Genomic DNA, 22,322 nt, shown 5'->3' with positions numbered 1-22,322 from the left:
TTACAGTATGGTTTACCTTAATAATTACAGCAGGAATTGAGAAACCACAATGTGTTATTTGCTGTGAAGTTCTATCAGCTGAATCTATGAAGCCAAACAAACTAAAATGTAATTTAGATAGCAAGCATCCAAGCTTTGATGGCAAGAATACCAACTATTTTAGACGCAAAGCTGATGGACTCAAGAAAGCCAGGTTTGACACTGGTGCCAAGTACCACAAACAAAACATAGCAGCCATTAAAGCTTCATATTTGGTGTCACTCAGAATCACCAGAGCTATGAAACCTCACACCATTGCTGAGGATTTACTCTTGCCAGCAGCCAAAGAAATTGTTCGAGTTATGATCAGAGACGAAATTGAGTGCAATTTCCCTATCTAATGACTGTCCGCAAAAGAATAGAAGACATGTCTGCTGATATTCTTGATCAGGTAATCCAGGACATTAAATCTGCTCCACTTCCAATATTTAGCATCCAGCTTGATGAATCTACAGATGTTTCAAACTGTTCAAAGTTACTGGTTTACGTGAGGTATATTAATGATGGTGACTTTAAAGATGAGTTTCTTTTTTCAAACTTGAAACAACAACTACTGCATGTGATGTATTTGACACCGTTAGTTCATTTCTGAAAGAGCATAAAATCTCTTGCGAAAAGGTTTGTGGTGTTAGCACAGATGGTACTCCAGCTATGCTAGGATGTCAATCTGGATTTAAACATTTGGTGCTGAATGAGTTACCAAAAGTCATTGGAACTCACTATATGATTCATAGGCAAATATTAGCAATGAAGACACTGCCACAAGAATTACAAGAAGTCAAAAAAAGCATCATAAGTTCTGTCAATTTTGTAAAGACGAGCACTGTAAACAGTCGACTGTTTTTGCAACTGTGCAACGAGTTGGATGCACTGAATAATGCTCTGCTATTTCACACTGAAGTGAGATGGTTGTCGAGAGGAAACGTTTTAAAACATGTTTTTGAGCTTCATGATGAACACAAATGTTTTTTAATCAGAAAGCAAGAACACAAAGCACTTTTCAGTGATAAAAGTGAACTGCAGAACACAGCTTACTTGATTGTCATCTTTGCCACCTTGAATGAGTTAAATTTATCACTGCAAGGACCAAATGCAACATGCCTGGATTTGTCTGAGAATATCCAATCATTCCAAATAAAACTTCAGCTTTGGCAAAAGAAAATGGATGAAAATGAAATTTACATGTTGCCTACCTTATCTGCTTTCTTTGAGGAACATGACACTGAACCAGACAAAAGAATACAATGATAATTTCTGTGAAAGAACACTTGCACATGCTTGCAGATGAAATTTCATCGTACTTTCCAAATCTACCTGACACCCTATTTGCACTTGCCAGAAGCCCATTCACAGTCAGAGTTGAAGATGTTCCTGGGAGAGCACAAGAGTTCATTGAACTTATTAACAGCAATGCAGCAAGAACTGATTTCTCTACAACACCAGTTGCAAAATTCTGGATCAAGTGTTTTCAGTCATATCCTGTTCTGTCGGAGATTGTGTTGCACCTTCTCTTTCCATTTCCAACAACATATCTTTGTGAAACAGGGTTTTCTAGCTTCTTGGTGATCAAGTCTTAATACAGAAGTAGACTTGTTGTGGAAGATGATCTTCATTGTGCCCTTGCAAAGACTGCCCTGAGAATTTCTGATCTGGGGAGAAAGAAGCTATCTTAACCTTCGCACTGACATTGGCTTTTTATGCATACTGTCACAAAATGTAGTAATGTAGTTTACCGTTGTTATATTAAGAATGTTACCCATGCTACACCATGCTTCAAGACAAAATTTCATTTATTTGTAATTAGAAATAAATATTGCACAACATATAATTACATATTGTCTTTCTAATTAATCACTATGCTTTAATTATGTTCAATTTGTAACAATGAAAATACATCCTGCAGAAACAAACAAAAAAAAGAAAATACATCCTGCATACCATATATTTATGATTCATAACAGTAGCAAAATTAAGTAGCAATGAAAATAATTTTATAGTCCGGGGTCACCATAACATGAGGAACTGTATTAAAGGGTCACAGCAACAGGAAGGTTGAGAACTACTGCTCTAGAGTGTGCTGTGTACCTTGAAGATCCAGGTTCCAGTGTCCCAGTGATCCATGCACCCGGCTTGGGTCCCCAGGATGCACCCAGAAACCCAGGTCAGTGTGGCCCATTTGGTGCATACTACCAAAGATACTCCTCTCCTAGGCTCCCCAAAAGTATTTTCTGTCATTCTTCCCCACCAACTGGAGGTTGGTCCTTCTGCTCCTACCCCAACAGACATGCATTTGTGTTCTCCTAGATGTGTTTGCTCCCTTTCCCCTCTCCTGACTTGTTTTCCCCATCAGTATTCCTCATCTTTTTGATAGGGTTCTCTACCTGTACAGAGGAAATTCATCATAGATTTGCATGGCAGCCACTCAGTAGACAACATCTCCTTCCCCTCCCTTGACCATTTGACGCCATGTGACATGACACACCCTTTGGAAAAGTGGCCTTTGAGATATTTAGCTAGAGCAGATGTTCATTGGCACTGATCAGGCTCTCTACCAGGCTGTCTAGACCCCCAACCAGCTGATTATTCCTATAGCAGTGGTCTCCTACAGTATTTGTCCTTTTGTGATTGATTGACTCCACTCAGCATAATGTCTTCCAGATCTCTCCACAACTTGAGGCATCTCACAGTTTCATTGCTGTTTGAGGAGGGATGTGTTCCACATATCACTTGTGAGGAAGACAGAGCATCAGGAGAGAAACTCAATAAGGACCCAGAAGTGCCACTACCTAAAAATGGCATTTAATAGAAATGCCCTGGATGTCCCTTGAACATTTGCATCTCTTGTTGGGCTATCTTCAGCTGTGCAAAACCAGATTTTAACTTATTAGGAAAAAATTACTCCACATTTATATATATTGTATGACAACTCTCAGACCATGATCAGTCCAAAGCACTAATTACAGAAAAATCGTACTGCAGATCCTGATAGTGAAATTGCTATGGCCAGCCTTTGAGTATACTTGATGTATCCTTTAGGGAAAATGAGGCTGACCTTCCTACTCTATGCAGTGACTTGTACACATCTACAATGTTTTGATGCTATTTTTATCTGCAACCGGATGAGATGAAACCCACCCAGATTTGTCCTGGCGTGACAAAAAGACTGCCTATGAAAACCTCTTATTAGATAGGTTTTAATAGAAATTTTCAGCAACTGTTCAGATGTGGATGAAATCAAATTGCAAGAAGATGGTTCCTGGTGTCCAATATGACCAAAGGAAAAAGTTATGAAAATATCCAGCCCACCATGTACAAAAATAGAAAGTTCAAATGTTCCTAGTAAACCATGTTCGATGACTGTAGCCAATGACATGCGCAAGAAGAAAGTGGGCGTTACTGACCTCACCATTGAAAGCTCTTATGATGAAAAGGAAGATCTACCTCCCACGAGGAAATGTCTATTTCTAGCAAAAACACAAAGGAGCCCAACTGTGGTAGTTACATAATCCGTTGGCAACTTGAGGCTATTAAGAGTGAAGGGGTGTAGTTTAGCCTGTCAATCAGGTCACGGCTCCATAACCTCATCTGGAGGCGCTAAGGAGATAAATAGTTTGCTGGAGATGGGACACATATACTGTCTCTGAGAGAGATTCCTATTGACAAGCCACAGGGAGCTATGCTGATAGAGCCAGAAACCTGGAGGAGCCGTGTGGAGACCCACACCAGTGTTGAGATGCTTCTGCCACCACTGGATCCATAAGACTTTCCACCCACTGGCCTGTGATCTTCCTGCATTCAGTGACATTGCATATGTTGTGTGAGTCTAAAGAGGTCTTTATAGATTGGTATCGGACTTATGGGCGTGATCTGGACTGAGCTAGGATGTTTTCTTAATATACAACTCACTGTTTTATATAAAGTTCTTTCTTATACACATGTGAGTGTCTACGAATTTGTTTCTCTAGTCAACCCAGACTAACACACCCACCAAAGAGATTCTTACATATCATCCATCTTCTGGGTCCCCATTGTGATTTCAGTTAACCCTGCTACTACTCCACCTTCATTAACAGACAACTGCAACAAAGAGCTAAAATAAATTAAATGAGAAAGAGATAGTGTTTTCAACAAAGGGTGCTGGCAAATAAGATCTCCATCAGTAAAAGAATAATATACAAAATGTATACCCCATATAAAAAAATGAACACAAGATGAATCAAAGACATAATGTAAATATGCCTAGAAATATAAAGCTTATCAATGAGAAAATGAGGACAAACTTAAGGACCCTGATACAGAGCATAAAAACACTGCTAAGCATAATGACACAGCAGAAGAAAAAGTAGATGACTGAGACCTGATAAAAATAAGATGTGTAACTTAAGACTTCATTAAAAGAGTGAAAAAAGAACTCACGGACTAGGAAAAATTGGCAATGACACATTGGACAGGGGACTAATTTCTAAATCTATAGAAAACTGCAACACCTCAACAAGAAAATAAGAATAATCCAATTGAAAGAATGTGCAAAGGACATGAGCAGACAGTTCAACGATGAAAATGTTCAGATAGTCAAAATACTTCTGAAGAAATGCTCCCAGTCACTAGCCATCTGAGAGATGCAATGATGAGGTACCAGCTTACATGAGCATTGACAGCAAAGTGTTTTTCTTTGTTTTTAATGCTAGAGAGGGTATAGATAGATTAGAACCCTCATATCCTGCTGGTATGACTGAAAAATATGTACAATCACTGTGGAAAGCATTATAGCACTACCTCCAAACACTGAGAGTAGACGCTCTATATGGCCCAACAATCCCTTCCCTGTGCAGTGCCCCTTCCCTCATGTATGATCAGTGTCACGGAAGAAAGAGGGAAGGAATATGCATGAATGATTAGAAAGTGCTTCCACTTATTTATTTGGGGAAGATTCTTGAGCAAAGGCAGTGCCGATTGATATTGACAAGCAAAAAGGAGATAAATGGTATGGCAGAAAGGAAAAAAGTTTTCCCCCTCACTACAGAAAAGTACTTGAGTTGAGGCAAAACCAGTCAGATTTTAAGCATTTCAGGGGATCGCGTGCATCAAGAGATGGAGACACTTACACAAGACTGTAGTTGGCATTCAGTGCAGGTCATTAGAATCCACAAAGGAATTTAAATTTTATGCCGAGGTAACTGAGAAATCCTCAGAGCAAATTTGACCAATTAGATGAAACCATATTGGACCAGCCAGGGTCAGAAACATACTTCTTTTCTGTTCTCCAGACCCCACCTCCATAAGAAGTTAATTTGTATTGCACAATTCAGTCTTCTGACTTAGAAACATTTCATTTTTTAGAAATTACCAAAAATATTTAAAACTTGACTAAGCTAATTTAAAACACACAGCAAGGCATGCCCTACGTTCTGGGCTGCAGCTGAGGGCGTCGCTGAAAGGCTCTAAGCCAGCCATGGCTCTGTCAGGGACACTTGATTAAAAGCAAAGTAATGGTCTCCATTCATCAGGATTGTCGCATAGATTGCATGCTGTGACTTCTTTTGCTCATTAGCTAACTGTCTAGCACAGAGATTCAACTGTTTCCTGTTATGCTCTCTTCAGAACCTAAACTTTAAAAGTATTTGAGTCTTGAGCAAGATCTTGAATTTATCCCAAACTGAGATATTTCATGTCCTGACCCAGCAAAATATTTTATAATTCATTTCCTAATCCAGGAAAAATTGAATCTTATCATTGTACAAACCTAAAATTTACCTTGAAAAAATGAATGTAGTTAAGTAAAACAATTGCAAAAAAATGCTTCCTTGTTTTTATGAGAAGGTCCAACATTTACCCCAGGGTCACAGTCAATCCTACCCACCAGGAATGATAGCCAAAGTCTGAAGGCAGCCAAACCTGCACTGAATTAGACACCAAACTTAAAAAAAAAATTTTTTTTAATCTTCTTGACCATTCAATAGAAGTAGTGTTTATTATTATCTTCTTTAATAACTAGGAGAGATACTAAGTGTTCCCGAGTCCAGAAAATGTGAAGCTTATCAAATATAGATATACCAGATAAAATCTATTTTTCTGATTTTACTAGTAATGCTTTCCAGGAAAAAAATATGTCACTATAAATCAAAAAGTGCATGGAAAGAAAACATTGATTTAATTTACCCCAAAATATATATGAAGAAAAAGGAAATGGAAGGGAAATCATTAGGAAATGGGAGCAACCGGCAGCCCCATTTGTCCTGTAAACATCTTTAAGCAGATTTGACCTTACAATCTACATTTGATGCACAGGTGCCTCCTGAAAAAAAAGCAGAAAGAACAAAATTTCAAAAAGCCAACATTGTCATCTTGGAAAAGTAATAAAGTATGATCTTAAAATAGGTTTCGAGGCCTGAGTAGTTTCCCACACAATGCATTTCCGATCTTCTGATTGTTTAAACAATGCCAATCTGTTGTGAAGTGAATTTGGGGCCCCTATGAAGTGTAATGTTGTGACTCATGACATTTAGTGATGGAACAAAGTCCCTCTCCACAACACAGCCACCAGGCTAGGCTGGGCAGAAAATAGCTCAAAATGAGTCACTCAACACTCAAAAGGTGATTCATCAAGTCTGGAGGAAATAAATAGGAATGAATGGCCAGGTACCCAAGGAAACACAGAGCCTACAGGCAGAGTTTACTGGTCTGCAGCCCCTGCACTGAGCTGATAGGATGAGATGATGGTGCTAGACATATTGTCATGAATGGATGAGGAGCAGCTCTTTCGACGTGGTAACGCTGCAATAGTGGCTGCTTGTTTTAGGTTAAGGACCTTTGTGAAAGAGGGCTGTGTCTGCCTTGAACACTTAGAAATGTGTGATGTGAAATCATTTATCCAGAAGGCTGTGGACTTGGCATCAAATAAAACATTTGGAATCATTCTAGATGTACATTACCTAGAGGCAGTGTTCTCTCCCTGGTGCTAAATTTAAACCATTCCTGTCATTTCAAACTCTCTAATGAAATCTGTTTCTCATAGAGTGTCTCTGTCTTAGAAATAGCATGCGACTGTCCTGCAAAATGGGAATTTGAAACATATAAATCACTAGTTTTTCATCCTGCCTTTTCTCTCTTTCCCTCCTCCACCCCCACCCCCCTCCCACCAAAAAGGAAAAGAAGCCGAAAAAGGAGTGCATGGAAGTGATAACGGACGTGTTTCCCAGGACAGAGACAAAGAAGGAGTGGGTCATTGCCAGCAGCTCACAAGCAGCAGGATGGACTGACTCACGCAAAAGTCCCAGAGGGATCTAGTTCCCTCAGTCGCCCTTTAGAAAAGAGACAGAAAATGTGATATAAATGTTCCCACAGAATCATGGCTTTGCTGAATCCAAGGGAACCACAGGCTTGACCCTGCTGCTTTTCATGCCAGAGTGCAAATGGATTGGTGTGCATACAGAGCCTAACAGAAAAATATTCCACCCCCCACCCACAACACACACCACCACCACCACCACCCCCCACACACATGAAATGAATGATTAAATTCAGATGCGAATGTTTGCACAGTTTGATTAGATCTATCCTACTCTGTGGTTAGACATGAATCTATACAACCTTCCAGTATTTCTTGATGCAACTTAGGAGCACAATGATTATCTTTTATGTTAACATCTTTCATATCAATTATCACTAGTATAACGTTTTCAAAAGGTTAAAAACCAAGGCTAAGCAGGAAGAGTTACAACGTGAAGCCCAAACACATATACTCATTGCTACTGGTAAATAGAATCCTAGCTCACATCATAGATGATTATAACCTACAGTCCCAAGAATGCCACATCTTTAAATTTTCCCATATGTCTTGGATCTGGATGGTAGTGATGCTACCACTTTTCACAGTCCTTACCCTTGCCTGTAATTAGTTAGTCAAAGACCTGGAAGTTTCTCCAAGAGCACCAGGAAAGAAGTCTCTGGTTTTTACTGAATTTGTAATAACACTCATAATGTAAGTGTAAAATCAGGGTTGACTGGCTTTGTTTGTCTCACTTAGCTTTCTCCTTCCACAACGTGGTCAAGAGCCTACATCTGACTATGTGCACATTTCCATGGCCCACATTTCAGGCAAGTAGACAGGAAGACGGCCAACATCTCTCCTCAATGAAAGCTCAGTGAGAGCTTGGAAAAGTCTTTGGCTATTTTATGACCAAGATAGCAAATAGACTCCCTATGAAAGTACAGATTATGTGTTCTTTCATCTCTTAGACTTCCAGGGTTTTCTACATGAACACCACCCATTATTGAGATCAAAGTGTTCAAACAGTTTATGTGACTAGAGGCTTATACTGGATATTCAAAGAGAAATGGAATAAAGCCCCTTAGGATGGAACTAGTTCTTTTTGAACAGTTTCAAAGTCATCATATATTACTTCAATGTCAGAATACTCCCTTCTTATATCTCAATATCAATCAATGTTCCTGGTCTAAATTATCTCAATGAAAAACACCTGCAGCCTCACAAGTATTGTGGGAGAATTAAAATATATATATTTGGCTAATGATATTTGTACAGATGTACTTACCTTTGCTGCAAATATAGTCATGAATATGGTAGAGCATACAGGGGGGCAAGCTGTAAAAACTTAAGGAGTCACTGAACCTGGGTCTCAGGAATATGGTATTAGGGGAAATACCAACATCAACTGGCATAATACAGTCTTCAAAGACAACATTCTACATCATATGTTGGTGAGTAGTAATTGGAGTCTTAAAAGCTAATGGGTGGCTATCTAAGATACAACTATTGGTCTCTCTTTGTTTGGAGGAAACAAGAGTGAAGAAAATGGAATATGTGAAGAAATAATTAATACAATGAACTAATGGACCACAAAAATATCAGCTTCCATAACCCTCCTACCAGAAGAACTAGATGGTGCTCAACTAACACTACCAACTGCTTTGAATGGAATCACATTAGAAAGTCCTGGCTAGAGAGTGAGATTAATGTGGAATAAAACTCAAAATCTTAAGGCCAGGCTTACTGCTTAGATAGAGACTGGTAGAGCTTCTAAGACTATGCTCATTAGTCATTCTAACAGGTCTGGAAATAAACTTCCCCTAGGCTCGATTTTAAGTCAAACAATAGACAGGTCTATAAGGGGGGAAACTAGAGGAAGTACCCAAATCTTGTGATAACCAGCCATTTGAGATCAGAGTGCAGCATTCACCCAAAGCCAAAGTTCAAAATGGTTAGGAAAGAGGGAGGAATGGAAATAAAAAACAGGAATGGAGTGGGATAAGAAATATATGGTGGAGTTTGCAATCCATGACATAAAAAGCACACAAACTGTTGAATGGAAAGCTAATCTGCTCTGTAATCTTTCACCAAATGCACAATTTAAAAAATTAAGTAAATAAAATAACTCCCAAAAAAAGTTGTTGGCATTTTTCATTTCTTTTTAAGACCTTGTTGTTGCTTTAATCATTGTATGGGGGTCTCTTAGCTCTTATAACAATCCATTAATCAATTGTATCAAGCACATTTGTACATAGGTTGCCATCATACTTTTCTAAACATTTTTTCCTTGTTTGAGCCCTTGGTAATAGCTCCTCTCTTTATCCCTCATCCTCCCACCCTCATGAATCCTTGATAAATTATAAATTGTTATTATTTTCATATCTTACATCATCCCCTGTCTCCTCTCACCCACATTTATGTTGTTCATCTCTCTGGGGGTGGGGTGTATATGTCAATCATTGAGATTGGTTTCCTCTTTTCTCCCCATTCTCCCCCCATTTCCTCCCTACCCTCTTGATATTGCTACTCCTATTTCTATACCTGAGGGGTTTATCTGTCCTAGATTCTGTGCATTGAAAGCTCTTGTCTATACCAGTAAACATGCTCCAGTCTAACTGGATTTGTAAGGTAGAGCTGTGGTCATGATATTGGGGGTGAGGAACGAGAGGAATAGTGTGTGTTTCATCGGTGCTACACTGCACCTTGACTGACTCATCCCTTCCTTGTGACCTTTCTGAGAGGATGTCCAATTATCTACGGATGGATTTTGGGCATCCACTCTGACCTATTTTAATGATCCTGTGAGCAATATGTAGTACCCTTCCTTGTCCCTTGTTATGGTTTGCACCTTGAGGTCAATTTTGTGAAAGATTAGGACTGCAACTCCTGCTTTTTTAAAGTTTCCATTTGCCTGGTATATTTTCCATCAGCCTTTTATACTTAGTCTATTTTTATCTGTGAATTTAAGATGCATCTCTTGTGGGCAACAAATTGATGGATTATGCTTTCTGAACCAGACTGCTAACCTTTATCTTTTAATGGGTGAATTCAGGCCACTGACATTCAGAGTTATTACCACCTGTGGATTCATTGCTGTTATCTCATACCTTTTGTGTTAGGTGTTGTCCTATCTCCCTTCATGTAAGTGTGCTGTGTATATGTGGGGGCTTCATTTTTACCTTCTTTTCCCTTCTGAGGCATTGTTATCTTGGTAGTTGTTTTTGGTACATTGACTTCTGGTTTGAGTTATGCTATATGATTGTCTCCTGATTGTGCTTGGTGGATGTTGGTCTTTTGTCCACAGTGAGTGGATTGTCAGAGATTTTCCTTGTTCAGGAATACTCATACCTCAGAATCTATCTTAATATATTGTTTGGCAGGGTAAAGGATTCTTAATTGGCTTGTTTTCTTTTACCTTTTGGAAGATGTGATTCCATACTCTTTCCTTCGTGATATCTGCTGATAGATCTGAGCATATTATTACCTGAGTACCATTGTATGTGACTTCTCTTTTTCCACTTGCTGCTCTTATTTTTTCATTTTTGTTGAAGTTAGATAATTTAACTATTACGTACCTTGTGAATTCTTCTTGGTGTTAATCTAATTGGTGTCCCCTCTGCTTTCTGTATGAATGCCTTATTCTCATTCATTAAGGTGGGGAAGTTTTCTTCCAGGAATTCCCTCACTACTTTAGCTGTTGTCTTCTTTGTGGTCTGTTGTTCTGGTATCCTAATTAGTCTAATATTGTTCCTCTTCACACCATCTGCCATTGTTCTCGGGTTTTCTTCTGCCTCTTTGATTATCTTTTTTGTTTTTCCATTTGTTGAAGTCGGCCTGGTTGCCCTTGAGATCAATGGTACAAGTCTCTGCCTCCTCTAGTCTGTTGCTGAGGTCTGTTATCTTGTTTTTTGCTTCAGTTACCTCATCCCTTAATTCTTGTATTGCCCTTTGGTGTATGGACTCCATTCCCTCTATTGTGAGTTTCATCTTCTCTATTCTTGCATCCTTATTCTTTGTTTATTCCTTCATATCTTGTATGACTCCAAGCAGCATTCTGAAGATGTATTTTTGTGGCAGATCAACAACTGCTTCTTCAATGAGCAACATTAGGTTCGGGACTTTTTCCCCTATTCTGTTTTGTTTTTCTTGTTTTCTTATTGAAGGTGTTCAGGTAGGTTGCTGTCTAAGTGTCTTTTGGGGAAGAAATCAGCACCATATTACTGGGAGACAGAGGGGGCCCTGAGCTCTCTCTCTCTGTGAGATGGTAAAAATGGTTTAGGGGACTGCCTGTGGCTGAGTCTGGTGGTGGGTTGGACAACTGGGTAGGCGAGGTGCTACGGTGACTGGGTAACTGGTAGTGCTGAGGGGCCTTGGAGGGTGGATTGAGGCTGGTGACTGTAGGTAGGCCACTAGGTCAGGTTGGGTGGCAATGTGAGCACGGGACTGATCTTGACTGACCAGGAAGCTGCTAGATCAGACACCCTACAGAGGAGCCAAGGATATGGGCCCAGTGACAGTAGGCATTTCATGCGTTGGGATGGCCTGGTAGAGAAATTGTAGTGCCACAGTGGCTCTGCAGGTAAGCAATCCCCAGGATCAGAAGTGGCTCAGCAGAGAAGCAACAGAGGTGCAGTTGTTCCTCGTGTGGGTCCCAAGGTCTGGAGCAGCTCTGTGGAAAATCCCTGTTGGTTGGTAGTGGCCCACAAAGGGGCCCTGGGGGTTGGGAGCAGCCCTGCAGATAGTCCCTGTGGTCAGGAACTATGGAGGATTCCAGCCACTGTAGAGGAATCCAGCTGTGGGTCTAAGGGTTGCACACAGATTCTGTCTAAGTATAGGCATTATCCATTTGTGCCTGCAGGAACCCTGCTTGTATGGCTGGTGATCCCAAACCAAGGCGACCCAGGTCAAGGTCTGAAGGTCAGTGCAGACTGGTCATGGGTGCTAGAGCCATGTGGGGCTGGTGGGGTGGGGAGGGGTCAAGCCACAGCGAGCAAGGCCAGGGGCAGGAGATCCCAGGGAGGCTGCTCATAATGGGACTTGGTACAGGTGGACTAGCTGTGGCTGCTGGGGCCACAGGAAAGTACAGGAAGAGTACCTGGTTTGGTGACATGGAAGGGATTGGTTGCCGCAGTGAGCGCCCCAGACAAACTATTTGGAGGGCCTGGCCACAGCTGCTAGGACCCCAAGTGGACTCTGGGACAATATTGGGCCTGGCCACTTATGCTGCCACTAGGTGGGGAGAAGAGGACAGCTTGTGGCATGAGAATCTGGCCGCAGCTGCAGGGGCTTTGGTAGGGCAGCCAGCAGGCTCCAGGTGTTTTAATAGAGTCACATGGGGATGACTGGCAGGTGAGAGCTGTGATGGTACTGCAGAGGTGCAAGCAGCATAAACCAGAGTATCCCTGGGACCAAGCCTCAGATCCCCTGGCTCCCATGCATGGCTAGATTGGGGAGGGGGTGGGGGGGAGGTGAAGACCACTTCTAGGGCCAAGGAAGTGTTCTGGATTACTGTGGGAATTAAAATTACTTAACCAAATCGCCCACTCGGCCTCCCATTCACTGTTTCCCTGATCGCCACAGAGCTCCAGATGCAAGCTACCTACCTGGTCACCATCTTGCTAGGACTCCTATCTTGTTGTTTTGAGGTAATAATTTATACATTAAATTAGTTCCCAGTTCAACAATTCATATGCAAATTGTTTCATAAAAGTGATGGCTATCTCCACAATGTGACAGCACCCTCTCTGTTTCTACCATGTCTTCCCTATTTTAATTCTTCCCATTTTCCTGACCATCCTTACCTTCTCGTCTCTAATTTTGGCCAAATGTTGCCAGCTTGGTCTTGCATTGTCTTCTGAGGAACACATTCCTTATATGCATTATTGTTTGTTTTATAGGCCAATCTATTATTTGGCTCAAAGGTGACCTCTGAGAGTAGTTTCAATTCTGATTTTAAAAGATGTCTTAGGGCAATAGTCTTACCATTTTCTCAATCTCTACCAGTCCAGTAAGTCTGGTCTTTTTAAATGAATCTGAATTTTGTTCTACAGCTTTCTCCCATTCTAAAGAGGACATCCTGCTGTGTCCTTGGTCAGAGCTGTTGGTAGTATAGCCTGACACCATCAGTTTCTTCTGATCTAAGTCTAGAGGGCTTGTGGTTTGTGTAAGCCAAGAATTCTGTAGATTAATTGAATAATTGTTTCCATTCAGTTTCTTTCACTTTATTTTGCTTCAGCAGGAAGATACCAATTGTTTTATCTTTTATGACTATATACAATCTTTTAAGGTCCAAGATTCACCAAACTAGTATGTAAAACACTACATTTATGAAGTACATTATGCCAATTGATCTAAATGTCCTCTGAGACTAGGTCCTTAGCCTTCAATCCCATTAACCCAGTCCCATGAGATGTTTGAATACATCTAAGAAGTTTCTGTAACTCTGCCCAGTATGTACAGGCAGCACATGCAAATGTGTATAACAGAGGTACACAACTACACCTAAATATTCATGTGCATTAACGCCCCCATAGACCATTCCAACCATATATAAAAGTTACCCAAACTCACTGCCATCACGTCAGTTCTGACTCATGGTGACTCTATATGAAGTACTCACAATTTTGCTATTGTTATTACTGTTGCTGCAGAATTGTATGTGTGACAGCATTTACCATGTTGTTAATGTAGGTGCCATTTGGTTCTGACTCACAGTGAGCGTTTGTTTTGGTGGCAGGAAAGGCAATAAAAATGTGGGATTGAGTTAGCACAGTCTTACCAAGGTAAGTGAAGACAATGAGAGCCACACAAGAATAAGGGACAACTGTGGTAAGGTATGCCTAACTCAAGTCATGTTCTTTTCAACCACCTTATATGCATGACAAAACTGGTCAATAAATAGGTAGACCAGAGAAGAAGTTGTGTATTTGAATTATTGTGTTAGCAAAGGATATTGAATATACCATGTATAATTAGAAGAACCAACAAATCTGTCTTGGAAGAAGTACAACTAGAATGTTCCTTAGAAGTGAGGAGGGCAAAGGTTTTGTCTCACCTACTTTGGACATGTTGTCAGGAACAATCTGCCCCTGTAAAAGGACACCATGCATGGTAACATAGAAGACTGGTGCAAAAGAGGAAGACTTTTGTGTTTGGCTGAGTTTTTGTTCTAGAGAAACAAAACCAGGATATATATAATATACATGTATGACATTTGTATCAAGAAAAAACGCATATCAAGGAAACAGTACAGCCCAGTTTACTTGAAGTCCAGAAGTCGATGCTAAATGGATTCCCCTTCAGATCTCAAAGCTACCAGCCAATGTAGCAGGAAGGCAAAGTAGGAAGCATGGTTGGTAGGTACAGAGTGGCATGGATCCAAGGTCAGCAGGAATATGTCACTATGCTGATAGTTTATAGGGTTAGCAGCCCACATGGAATTTGCCCCACAGTCAGATACAGATTCTTAGCAAGGGGGAGGAGAAGAGGGACAAGAAAGAGAGGTTATCTATAGCATCTCTCATAAATAGGCCACACCCCCAAGGAGATGTCATCAGGCTGTGACCCGACTGATAGCTTGGATTCCACACCTCCTTTTATGCAACAAGTTGACATAAAAAATCTAATCATCACACCATCAAGATGATGAATTGAGTCAGTGGCTGCAACAATGGGTTCCAGCATAACAAGTGTGAGGCTGGAGAAAGATTGGGCAGTGTTGTGTTTGGTTACACATAGAAGTGCTATAGGTCAGAATGTACTTGACAGTACTCATCAACACCAACAACATAATGTGGCAAAGAATATGGATGTTCATATACCTATCTGTGTCCCTTATCTAATTCCTCTAGAATGTATGGAAGTAGTGGGATTGCTGGATTACCTGGCATTTCTATTTCTAGCTTTTTGAGGAGGCACCGACTACTTTGTAATCCTTCTGTAAAGGTATGAGAATGCAAATCTCCCCACAACTTCACCAGAATTTGTTTTCTACTTTTGTTTTTTGGTTTTTAAATTTTGTTCTATTTCTTGATCAGTACCATCTTTGCAGGACTGAAATGGTATTGATTTGCCCCACTCTAAAGGTTAATTAATGACCATAAGCACCTCTTTATGTGTTTGGCAGCTGCCAGAATGTCTTCTTTATTCATGATCTTTGTATATTTTTATTGGATTGTTGGTCATTTTGCTATTGAAGTGTGAAATTTTATATATATTATATTAAAAATTATACCCTTGTGGATATATTGTTGCCAAAAATGTTTTTACAGGGTATAGATTATCTTTTTATTCTCTTGGTAAAATCTTTTGATGAGCATATAAATTTAGGTTATAGAAAGTTCCAGTTATCTAGTTTGTCTTCTGTTGTTTGTGCATTCATTTGTGTACTATGTTTGATAGTGCATTCCCTTGACTTATCCCTATGTCACCTTCTAAGAACTTGAACTTAAATCTTTGATCCATTTTGCATTAGTTTTTGTGCATGGTGTGAGATATGGATCTTGTTCAATTTTTTTTTTGCAAATGGTTATCTCGTTTTGTCAGTGTCATTTATTAAGATTATCTTTCCCCCATTTAACAGACTGAAACAATTGTTGATCAGCTGTCTATAAATAGATGAATTTGCTCTGGGTTCTCAATACTACTCCCTCTATGTTTCTGTCATTATCCAAAAACCAGGCTATTTTGACTACTGTGCATGTATAGTATGCTCTAGATTGAAAAGTATGAGCCCTCTACTTTATCCTTCTTCTTTGCTAATGATTTAGCTATTCGAGGAAAATTTCTTTTCCATATAGAGATTAGCTTTTCCACTTTGTTAAAGAATATTATTGGAATTTGAATTAGGATTATACCCATAGATTGCTTTGAAACATATTGACATTTTTGCAATGTTAAGTCTTCCAATACGTGAACATGGTATGTTTTTCTATTTATGTAGATCTCTTTGGGTTTCTTGCAATACTGTGTTAGAGTTTTCCTTGTAAATGTCTTTTATGTCTCTGACTAGATTTATTACTAGGAATTTTGTCCTTTTAGGGCTATTGCAAATGACACTGTTGTCTTGATTTCCTTTTGGGGTTCTCTTAGTGTTGAGGAATCCAGCTAATTTTCACGTGCTGATCTTGTACCCTGTCACCTGGCTAAACCCTTCTATTAGCTTCACTAACTTTACTGTGGGATTTCTGGAGTTTTCATTGTATAGATTTTGGCAATCTGTAGAATAGGGATAGTTTCACTTTTTCATTACTAGTTTATTGTTGTTGTTAGTTGCCATCAAGTCAGCTCCGACTCATACTGTGTGCATAACAGACACTGCCCAGTCTTATGCCATCCTCACAATCATTGTCATGTTTAAGCTCATTGCTAAAGCTCCGTCAATCCAGCTCCGTGACAGTCTTCTGCATTTTTGCTTGCCCCACCAAGAATGAGGTTCATTTCCAGGGATTGGCCTTTTCTGATAACATCTTCAAAGTTTTGGAGATGAAGTTTCACCATTGCCTTCCAAGGAGTACTCTAGTTGTACTTCTTCCAAAACAGAGCTGTGGGTTCTTTGTGGCAAACCAGTGTATATTCAATCTTCTTCATCAACAACATACTTCAAATGCATCAATTCTTCTGCAGCCTTCCATATTCATTGTCCAAATTTTACTTTCAAATGAGGCTATTGATAATACCATGGCTTCAGTCAGGTACACCTTTTGAGAGACATCCTTTCTTCTCATCACTTTAAAGAGGTCTTATGTAGCAGATTTGCTTAATGCAATGTGTAATTTGATTTCTTGACTCCTGATTCCAATTTGAATGCCCTTTTTTCCTTCTAGCTTTATTGCTCTGGCTAGGATTTCCACAATAATATACATCCTTGTCCCATTCCTATTTTCAAAAGGAATACTTTATATATAATACATAATTTATATATCTATATTTATATATAATTTAATAATATGTGTTATACATTATTATATAATTATATAATACATAATAGATTACATATTTAATATATAATATTATATATAAAAATCATCTTATTGGGGGCTCATACAACCTCTTATCACAATCCATCCATCCATCCATCCATCCATTGTGTGTCAAGCACATTTGTAGATTTGTTGCCCTCATCATTCTCAAAACATTTGCTTTCTACTTGAGCCCTTGGTATCAGCTCCCCATTTTTCCCCTCCCTCCGTTTCCCCCTCCCTCATGAACCCTTGATATTTTGTCATATCTTTCACTGTCTGACGTCTTCCTTCACCCACTTTTCTGTTGTCCACCCCCCCCAGAGGAGGTTATATGTAGATCCTTGTAATCGGTTTCCCCTTTCTACCCTGACCTTCCCTCCACCCTCCCTGTATCACCACTCTCACCACTGGTCCTGAAGGGATCATCTGTCCTGGATTCCCTGTGTTTCCAGTTCTTATCTGTACCATTGTACATCCTCTGGTCTAGCCAGATTTGTAAGACAGAATTGGGATCATGATAGTGGAGGGGGAGGAAGCATTTAGGAACTATAGGAAAGTTGTACGTTTCACCGTTGCTACATTGCACCCTGACTGGCTCATCTCCTCCCTGCGACCCTTCTGTAAGGGGATGTCCAGTTGTCTACAGAGGGGCTTTGGGTCTCCACTCCGCACTCCCTCTCATTCACAATGATATGATTTTTTGTTCTTTGATGCCTGATACCTGATCCCTTTGACACCTCATGATCACATAGGCTGGTGTTCTTCTTCCATGTGAGCTTTGTTGCTTCTGAGCTAGATGGCCGCTTATTTACTTTCAAGCCTTTAAGACTCCAGATGCTATATATATATATAAACATTTTATTATGGACTCATACAACGCTTATCACAATCCATACATATACATACATCAATTGTATAAAGCACATCTGTATATTCTTTGCCCTCATGATAGCCAGGCACCATCAGCTCTCTTCACCACATTTACTTATGCACCCTAGGGAAGGTGAGCACACAATCATGATATTTTTGTTCATTGATGCCTGATACCTAGTCCAAAAGGAATACTTTTAATCTCTTTCCCTTGAGTTTAATGTTGGCTATTGGTTTCATATAACCAAAAATGAAACTCACAACCATTGAGTAGCTTTTGACTCATAGCTATGTTATAGGACAGAGTAGAAATGCCTTTTGGAGTTCCTGAGGCTAAAAATCTTTACAAGAGCAGAAAGCCTTATGTGTTCCCCAATAGTGATTGGTGGGTCCAAATGGATTAAATTGATGTTTGCAACTCAACAGTAACCCCCTGGTGGTGTACCAGGGCTCCTTTGGTTTGGTATGTATGCCCTTAATCATTTTAAGAAATTTACCTGTTCTTATTTTGCTAAAAGTTTTCACTAAGAAAGTGTATTCAGTACTACCAAATGCCTTGTCTGAATCCATTGAAATGATCATGTAATTATTTTTTAATGCAAATTAAAATTAAATATCACCCTTGCATCATTGCTATAAATACCACTTGACAATGTTTTCTTTTATTTTATATGCTGTTGTATTCTGTTGGCTTGAGTTTTGTTAAACGTTTGCATCTGTAGCTGGAGCCCTGGAGGGGTGGTAGTTCACAATAGGCTGCAGTCCAGTCTGCACAGTCAGCAGTTGGAAACCATCAGCAGCTCCGTTGGAGAAAGGCTGGGCTTTTTAGTTCCATAAACAGTTATGGTCTCAGAAACCAAAGGGGATCACTATGAGTTCACACTGACTCCATGGCAGTGAGTTTGGTTGGAATCTGTATTCCTGAGGGATAGAGTTCTGGGAGTGCATTTTACATTGTATGGCTAACAGCATTTTTGGTAGTTTAAACCACTGGCTGCTCCACCAGAGAAAGATGAGGCTTTCTGATGTATAGCTTTAGAAATCCACAGGGGCAATTTTATCTTCTTATTGGGTCATTATGAGTTGGAGTCAACTTGATGACAACAAATGATATTTGTTAAGATTCATGCATGGTACTTCTTGAAATTTTTTGAGTGGCACTTTTTTTTGGGTAATTTTCTTTTTTGAGTGGAGTATTGTGGTAGTCACATAATCTGTTGTCAATTTGAGACGGGTGAAGGGGTGGAGGTTAGCCTGTAATCAGGGCACAACTTGATGACCTCATTTGGAGGCACTAAGGAGATAAACAGCTTTTTGGGGGCAGGACACACACTCACTCCCTGAGAGACATTACTGAGGACAAGCCTAATGGAGCTACACTGATGCAGCCAGAGCCCTTGGAGCTGAAGGAGCCACGTGGAGACCCCTGCCAGCACTGAGATGCCTCTATCACCACCTGGATCCACAAGACTTCCCACCCACTGGCCTGTGATCTTCCTGCATTCAGCTTCATGGCATGTGTTTCATGAGTCTGAAGAGGAATTTATAGATTGGTATTGGACTTATGGACTTGATCTGGAATCTATGGACTTGTAGTGACATATGGTATAATATCACTTATGGACATGATCTGGATTGGACTGGGATGCTTTTTCAATATACAATTGTTCTTTTATATAAAACTCTCTCATACACTAGTGTCTATAAATTTATTTCTGCAGTCTACCCAGATTACCACAAGTATCTTTGCCTGCCTTTAGTTTCGGGATCTAAAGTATAAGCTTCCTCAAATTGATTAGGAAGTATTCCTTTCTTTTCCCAATCCTGGAATCATTTCGGTAGAATTAGTGCCTAATCTTCCTTAAATGCTTTTTTTTTTTGAAGGTTGAGGACTTTATTAAGGAAGTATGAGAGGCAAAGATACCCCACATAACAGGGCAAAAAGCAACAACTCTGAAAATATCTCTTCAATCCAAGTGGGGACAAGGTCTTGATCACCCCAAAAGGTTAAACAGCGGTGGGTTAACAACAGCATCTTTGTCAGCCACCGCAGAGGGCTTGAAAGTATCAGCCAGGACTGCTCCCACTCCTTAGCAAAGGTGTGGAAGAAACTAAATGTCTGATGAACCCATGCAAAGGCATGGAGAGCTTAAAGAAACATCTGAGAGAGAAAGAGGAATGGGGTCCACTTTAAAGAGAGTTCCAAGTTCTGGGCCCTGAGTGCCTCACATCAAAAAGTAGTTCTATAAAACATCACTGAAAAGGTAAAGTGTCTAATGCCTCCACCACATTATGCCCCAGAAGTACATGTTAATCTACTGATCATATTGGGTGAGAACAACAGTAAGGGGGAAGAGTGGTAGGGTTGGGGAAGTGGGAAAGAGAATCTTTCATGACCCTCAGTTAAGGAGGCTGGCAAGGGAGATCCCATGCCACTACATACCAGGAAGAGGGAATAAAAGAAGCAGTCTCCATTGGTCACCAGGTCTGGCTGACTAAGCACTTCTTGTTCACTGCAGCCAGCAACTGGGATCTGACCTTGACCAACAGTGAAGTGGGCCATGGGGTTGCCTAGAGTCTATTCAAACTAGGGAAGTCCAACTGACACTGTATATCCATATATTACTCGATGTGCATCACCTTTCTACTGATCAGGGACTGCTTTGGGTGAGTTGTCCTGTCTCTGGATCCTGCTTTCCCTGCTGCTCTGTAGATACCACGATCCCTGGAACACTGGCCCTCCTTCTAGTACTTTTCTCCTTAAATCCAACTAATATCCTGTTCACCTTGCTTCACTTTGAGTATATAAACACAGTTTGTCTCCCTTGGAAATACCATAAAGTTGCCTTTCTATGTTCCTCACCCAAAATCACTACTAGCTTTGTCTTAAGATGGTCAAACTGTGTTGGACTGACTGGGAGGACACTTACACCCTGTACCTCTTACCATTTGTTTTCATTCATTTTTTTCCCTAAAAGTGTTTAATCTAATTATTTTTCCTTCCATTTGTTGACCAAGTTTTCACAGTTGTTATCTGTTTTTGTTTCACTTGGTTTCTAAGTTCTTTGTTGTACAGAGATGACTCAATGTGTCTAAGTCACAATCTTGGGCTATCTTTCAAGAAAAGTTTTATGCTGAAATACTTACATGTTTTGACATAGTCTTATTGGAGATTATATTGAAATTATTTTTTAAATCTTAAATGGTTCAAAGAATATGTAAGGACAGTGTCCCTAAAGCACAGTATTATCCCCCCCCCCCCAAAAAAAGAGAAACAGAATCACTTCAGTTACCATGTGTGGTTTGATTCTAAGTATAACTTTTTTTTTGTAAATCAGTATCTGAGTTCTATAAAAATAAGTCTAGTACTTTGAAGTAATTTCTTAATTGAAAACATGTGTAAGAGAGAGTAAAAGGAAAAGAAATAAAATTTAGGAATTCTTGGGGGAAAGGACCATGCCTATTTTCTCTATAGGTTTTGCATCTTGCTTGAATTCCACTTTCTACATCCACCATGAAATCTACTGTGGCCTCAGGGGTTCCCCAATTCCAAAAACCCTCTGAATCTATTAATTTTACCTGCCTCTAAACTCCACACTGGAGGACTTGGTAAAAGTCACATTATCAACTGTTTGTCATGCTGTGGTGGGTTGTATGTTACTGGCATTCTTTTTCTTTCTTTTAAAATCATTTTATTGGGGCTCTTACAACTCATCACAATCCATACATACGTCAATTGTGTGAAGCACTTATACATTCATTGCCCTCATTCTCAAAACATTTGCTTTCCGCTTGGGCTCTTGGAATCAGCTCATTTTTCCGCCTCCCTCCCCACACCCCCCCTCACTCATGAATCCTTGATAATTTATAAATTATTATTTTATCATATCTTACACTGCCCAACGGGACTCATACAGCTCTTATCACAATCCATACATACATCCATTGCGTCAAGCACATTTGTACATGTATTGCCATCATCATTTTCAAAATATTTTTCTACTTGAGCCATTTAGTAGCAGCTCATTTTCCCCTTACTCCCTTTCCCTCCCCCTCTCATGAACCCTTGATAATATATAATTATTATTTTTTTCATGTCTTACACTGACCAATGACTCCTTGCACCAGATTTTCTGTTGTCTGCCTCCTGAGAGGGAGTTATATGTGGATCATTGTGATTG

The 22,322-nt window shown here is 39.9% G+C and overlaps 1 protein-coding gene across 8 annotated transcripts in view; it reads right to left on the bottom strand.

Annotated features, from left to right (window-relative positions):
• The window catches only part of IBTK (inhibitor of Bruton tyrosine kinase), a 459,255-nt gene that overhangs the window by 321,142 nt on the left and 115,791 nt on the right, over positions 1 to 22,322 (bottom strand). The window contains exon 30 of one of the 8 annotated variants that reach the window (XR_012785391.1): positions 1,667 to 1,688. The exons of the other annotated variants lie outside the window; for them this stretch is intronic. The gene's annotated coding sequence lies outside the window, so the exon portion shown is untranslated. Of the gene's footprint in view, positions 1 to 1,666; positions 1,689 to 22,322 lie in introns of those variants that run through there. 8 annotated transcript variants of the gene reach the window in all.

This window comes from Tenrec ecaudatus, chromosome 7 (genome assembly GCF_050624435.1).
Source record: "Tenrec ecaudatus isolate mTenEca1 chromosome 7, mTenEca1.hap1, whole genome shotgun sequence".
Taxonomy (NCBI): Eukaryota; Metazoa; Chordata; class Mammalia; order Afrosoricida; family Tenrecidae; genus Tenrec; species Tenrec ecaudatus.
The sequence above is the reverse complement of the archived record's forward strand: the minus strand, read 5'-3'. Positions and strand labels throughout refer to the sequence as shown.